The sequence below is a fragment of the Apis florea genome, unplaced genomic scaffold (genome assembly GCF_048593485.1).
Source record: "Apis florea isolate Af1SG1 unplaced genomic scaffold, ASM4859348v1 contig_2411_pilon, whole genome shotgun sequence".
Classification (NCBI taxonomy): Eukaryota; Metazoa; Arthropoda; class Insecta; order Hymenoptera; family Apidae; genus Apis; species Apis florea.
The window spans coordinates 1,856,052-1,862,049 of NW_028256580.1; the positions used below are offsets into that span (position 1 = coordinate 1,856,052).

The 5,998-nt window shown below is 27.6% G+C and overlaps 1 long non-coding RNA gene across 1 annotated transcript; it reads right to left on the reverse strand.

The window, feature by feature from the left end:
• Window positions 1-2,693: 2,693 nt before the first annotated feature.
• LOC147658023 (uncharacterized) lies at window positions 2,694-5,543 on the reverse strand. The gene is made up of 2 exons (XR_015291414.1): window positions 5,029-5,543; window positions 2,694-3,001 (listed from the first exon to the last, which is right to left on the reverse strand). It is a non-coding gene; the product is annotated as an uncharacterized LOC147658023 (long non-coding RNA).
• Window positions 5,544-5,998: the final 455 nt, after the last annotated feature.

The window sequence follows — 5,998 nt, forward strand, 5'->3', positions numbered from 1 at the left end:
ATCGGCTATGTATTTGTTTGATGCGTGTGCTTATGCTCGTTGCGCCAACTGGCGTAGAATACCATAAGTGTCTAGTTTGCGCGAGTTTACCGCCTTCGATTCATTTGGAAAGGGGGGAAAAAGGAGATCTCATGAATATGGATTCGGCATTTGTCGAGAAGCAGCAATCGATGATTCATCGATACTTTGAAGCATGACTCTGTAATCTGCGAGAAATATTTTTGCATTTTTGCAAAATATTTTCATTGCTGGATTGATTTTGATTAAAAGATTAAGACTACAATAAACGAAAATGGTAAAATTAATCATATATTTGATTGTCGATAAATTAATAAATAAAAATTTCCATCATCGAACAGATTGTTTATCGAATACAGAAATATATGATTGCATTGGTCTCCATCCATAATAACGTTACGTTACAAGTGTTCGTTATTCCACAATTAAGAACTATTTTCAGTTCCTTTTCATACTGTGATATATTCACACTTTTCATAAATGGAAAAGTAATATAACCAATTTCTTTTTTTCGTTCTTTTTTTTTTTTTTTTTTTTTCTCTTGTAAATAATTTTATTCCTGTATTCAAAACGCTGTACGAATGTGAACCATATGCTAAAATAGACTTACGAAGCACATGTAATCAAATTCGCCGAAAATTCATTCGAATTTTTCTTTCCATCCAATTCCGACGAGGCGGTAAAGCAGCATGTTACTGACGCGGTATGCATAAATACAGTTGAGAGAGAATGTTGCAGGAGAGGGTGGTTTCGATTCGAAACCAAGATGGAAATGTTCCACCGTTACATTGATTAACACTTTCGCTGCGATATATGAATCACTCGTGGCTTATACATTAGTCTTACTGTAATTTTTCACTTTTAATGGTAATTCGCTATGCCTCAAGCCGTGATGTGATTTATTGCTTAAGATAGTTTCACATATAGTAACTATTACCATAAAAGTAATACCTCGACATTACAAAAATTTCTTGTAAAAATCGAACAACAGGTATCTTCTAAACGAACAAAATTATAAAAATGTATTCGTAGCGAATGTGTTAAAAATAAAAACGAACAAGAATTAATATGATGACCATATGCTGAGCATAGTGTATAGTACGTACAGTACGTGCGCATATCCTGTAACCATAGCGAATCGTAAAAAACGGAAAAAAGAAAAAAAAAGAAAAGAAAATGCTCAAGAGTGGATGTTTTGTACGCCATTGGAGGAAAGAAAAGGGATATAGAATAAAGAAAAGGATGAAAAATGTTTGTAAAAATTTATATCGTTAATAAAAAAAGAAAGAACATACTTATTAACTTATCTCGATAAGTTCTAACGCTCTGCTAAATTATACAATTTTCATTTATCGATATGTCTACGTATATATAATAAATATATATTCGGAGATCTCGTTCTATCAAAGACGGAAAAGTATGCGGAATTTTTTTATAATTCAATCAAGCGTTCCTCTTAAAACTAAAAAAAGCTTTAATGTATTGGTTCTTTTTTGATTTTTAAACAAATCTCTTTATTTAAATTTGTAAATAATGAGTTCTAACGCTAAGAAAAAAAAAATATATTGCTCTAAATAAATTATAAATTCGTATAATAATTCCGCGAGACTAATTTCTTAATTTTTTTACTGCCAAATAAATAAAAAGTTGAGACATCGCGATCGAATGTTGAGGAAGGACTCTCCGTTGAGGAAATCGATAGCCGGATGTAATATTTGATAGCAATGTACATACGTATCTACCGTTCGTTGGTGGTGCCTGAAATGTGAAATATCAATGGGGTTGCGTGGATGTGCACATGAGTGTAGCGCGCTGATACATGTATATACATCGTATCTCTATATGTGTGTATGTACATGTACAAGTATGTGCGATATTTGTAAGTAGGTAATATAAAGACTTAAGCGGACGTTAAGTTGTTTGCCATGAATGTGTGATCTGGGCATTAATAAATTATAATAATTTCGAATTTTTTATACAAAAATTTTCCATTTCCAATTAATATGTGAAATAACTTTCATTTTAATTTCGATGCTCTAAATTTTTACAAAATTTTATTTAACGCTGCCTTTACTCATACTATATCGATGTTTTTATAAATTATTTGTTTAAAAGAGTCGAAGTTGTATAGAGAAATTTGCGCATGTCTAATGAAAGTATCGTAGAATACTGTTTTACCGACACGAACGTCCGCCGAAAATCGAATGTGAACTTTTTTGCGATTTTCTGTACAATGTTTTTCCGCAATTTTATCGCACATTCGAATCCGCACTCTAACAGAGAAGAAAAAAAGATATATATAGAAAAAAGACTAATCGAATAGAAAAATATTTCGACAAACTTTCAAGATGTTTTTTCAAAATTTTCGATATGTGATTCTTTTAAGCGTAAATTGTAATGAGATTGAATGAAAAGAAAAAAGGAGCGCAAATAAAGAATGGGGGAAAAAAAAAAATATGAACGAACAATGGTTACTCGCAGTAATTTGTATCGCGCGAAACATTGCCAATTATAGTTTATAATAATTTAATCCAGTGCGTATTAGGCGGATTCAAAATCATTTATCATTTTACTGTGTTTCTCGATCATTGTAAAATGACACTAGAATCCGCCCGTGTTCAAAAGATGATATATACATCATCAAATAATAATAATAATTAAAACGTTCAAAAGAATACGTTCAACTGTACATGTTTATTAAAGTACCTGAATGGAAACCACTATCTTGTGTTTTCTCTTCGTCGTAAAGAACAGATCGTGTTCTCACCGCAAGTAAACGATACCATTACGTGCACTCTTGAGACTCCTCCCTTTTTTTCGTCTCTTTCGTATGTTTGTGTATGTATATGTGAGACAGTTTTACCACCATCACTTTCTTGTCCTCCAGTTTCTATCCGCAAATGCACTTTTTTATGTGCATACACCCGAGAGGTAAACTTCTCTTTCATCCTTGTGTTTTTGTCGTTTTTCCGTTTCCATATCGCTAGAAGCATAACGGTTAAGTATTTATCACAATAATGAACTAATTTTTTTTTTTTTTCGAAAGAAACATAGATTTGATAAATGTTCTAAAAATGTCTAATAAAAAAAAGAATTGCTATCTTGAAACTCGCGTATCGATTTCTATTTTTATATTTTCGTCGTATTGTCGTCAAAAAAATTCCTATCAAGCGATAATCGTGAATTTAAGTTTCGTGATAAATGATAACGTAAATTGTAAAAAAATTTTTCATTTTATTTATCTTCTCAACAACTGTCCTAGATAAATAAAATAACGCGATTGAATAGTCAGATTCAAATAAGATACGTGTTAATCGTTATATTTTATGAGAAAATGCATCGTGTGATAATCATTATTATGGGCGTTGATCTCTATATCACATGAAACATTAATCCAGGTAATGCGGTACATGTTTCATATTTCGGTACCAGAGAAAACTTCGCGAATGATCTTGATATTATCTTGGTATTATTCGTTCCATAACAAAAGTTAGAATTATAAAATAATTTATGCATAATGATATTTTGTTTGTTGATGCAAAAACAGAAGAATTAATTTAATCTTTGATGAGTTTAACAATAACATCTTTTCTTTAGTTTTCTTTTTTTTTTATCATGATACCTCTAAATAATATATAAATTATTATTATTATTCTCTTTTGATCGTTTGATCTTTCATATTTCTAATCATTGTGACATTAATGAAAGTTTATCATAATTTATTTTTAATTACTCGATTAAATATATTTTAAATGTAATTTACGCTTTGAATATTATTTATTATTTTTCTTTTTGTATTTAAAACGCAAGGTCGTTAGCTATTTAAAAGTGTTTTACAAAGTGCATCAATTCATTTCGACAAATTATTTACGTAATTCGTATAAATTTACGATGCGCTTGATCTATCCAAGGCCGAAAGATGATATTTAAAGAAAATGCTTGTAATTCTTGAATGCATTATTCAAAGATTATTTTCATATTTTTATATGATAGAAAGTAGAAACATTTAAATTATCCATTTTTTGAATTTTATAGTATCACAATATCAGAAAGCTAAAAATATTTAAATTCTTAAATTTTCAAGATATCAAGTTACTTGAGTATACTCAAATTTTTAACTTTAAATTTTCAAATTTTAAATATATATTTACCTAATTTAAATTTCTGTTTAATTGAAATAATAAGATGTCCCCCTATGTTTGTGAATGCTTAGTAGAGTCAAATATAACCTATACAAATATTTATGAAATGAGTTTTGAAAGTTATAATCTTCATTATTTATAATGTAAATATCATTTAATAAAGTCGTGAACGAAAAGAAGAAAACAAGTTTATATGAATTGTACAAAAATATACGAGAAACTCAATGGAGGGTTTCACTATGTTTCTCTTTAAATTTTCACTGTAACGAGCGCATTGAACTAGATATCAGCCGATAAAATTAACGATTTCACGTTGAGTTTAAAGTCTGAAAGTGGAATTCATTAAATTTCTCTTCGAACTGTTTCATTAGGGATGAACTTAACTCCTCTTCCATAAAAAGAAAGAACTTATTGGAAATTGCTTTTCAATTTCAAACTTTGAAAATCGTCCTTAATCCAATACTTTTTTCTTGAATACCATTAAATATTAAAGTTTTCTATCTTCATTATAAAGAAATAATATATATATATATATTATATATAATAAAAATAACAAAAAAATTTGATGTTAAAAATTATTAGAAACTTAAAAAACATTTTATACTTATTTTAAATATTCATTGTAAATATTTGTTTGTATTATAATCTATATTATCGTTTAAACATAGTAATGTAAAAATAATGTTTATTTACTCAACCACGTGAAATATATCGTACAATACGTACGATGTATAGCAAACAGAAATACGATTGTATATATAGCAAGCAGAAAAATAATGGTTGTATATACGCTCTGTCAAATACTATATCAATGACTGATAACAATAATACGACCAAGCCTTTTTTAATATTACAGATGATACAATACCTGTGTGTGTCTAGGTCACCGAAATCTCGAGATTCGATCTGTTTTCAAGAATTATAGTTTTTCCTCCTTCTTTTTTCTTTCTTTTTACTTCGTTATACGCGCATTGTATAACAGCACTATCGATTAAATCGTTAATAAATTAAGTATTCCGCGGTCGCGTCTCTCAATATGAAATAAAGATTCATTCGAGCAAAAATAGATTCCTTTTCGGCATTATTAAACTAATTTTTCAGAAATTAAATATTTTCTCTCTTCTATTATGAACAATTATCATTCAAACTATACGAATGATATGATATACAAATGACATGAATTTTCATCATCAATTAATATCGATACATGTTCGTGATGGATATATATGAATTTTATATTTCATATTTGAGATACATTGTTAAAAAAAAACTTTTTAAAATATATCAACATTATTCATAATTTTTACTAGATGAAAAATTTTGAATGAAATAATTTGTTTCTTATATCTTTAATTCTAATTGTTTACAAATCAAAATATATTTGAATGATAAAAATTTAATAATAATACATTTGCATATACAAAGTTAATTTGCTTAAATAATTTTTAAATTATAAAATTCAAATTATTCAAATAATTTTAGAATTAGACACATTATGAATTTGAAAATAAATATCTTTTATGCACTCATATGAGTATATATACTATGCATGTATGTAAATTGTCAAATATTCAATTTGAAATTCAATGATAACGATCGTAAATATTTAAAGTGTTCCAATAATAGATTATTCAAATGATCTTTGCATCGCTATGCATAATAACATAAATATTTCATAAGAAAATATTTACTCATTTTAAAAAATTTCTTAATAATTATAAGTTTCTCGTATTAACTAAAATTATTAATACTTCGTAAGAAACTTCGACGCAAAACTTTTTTTTTAAAGTAAAAAATGAAATAATAAATTATATTATCACTTGAAGATAATTTCTTTC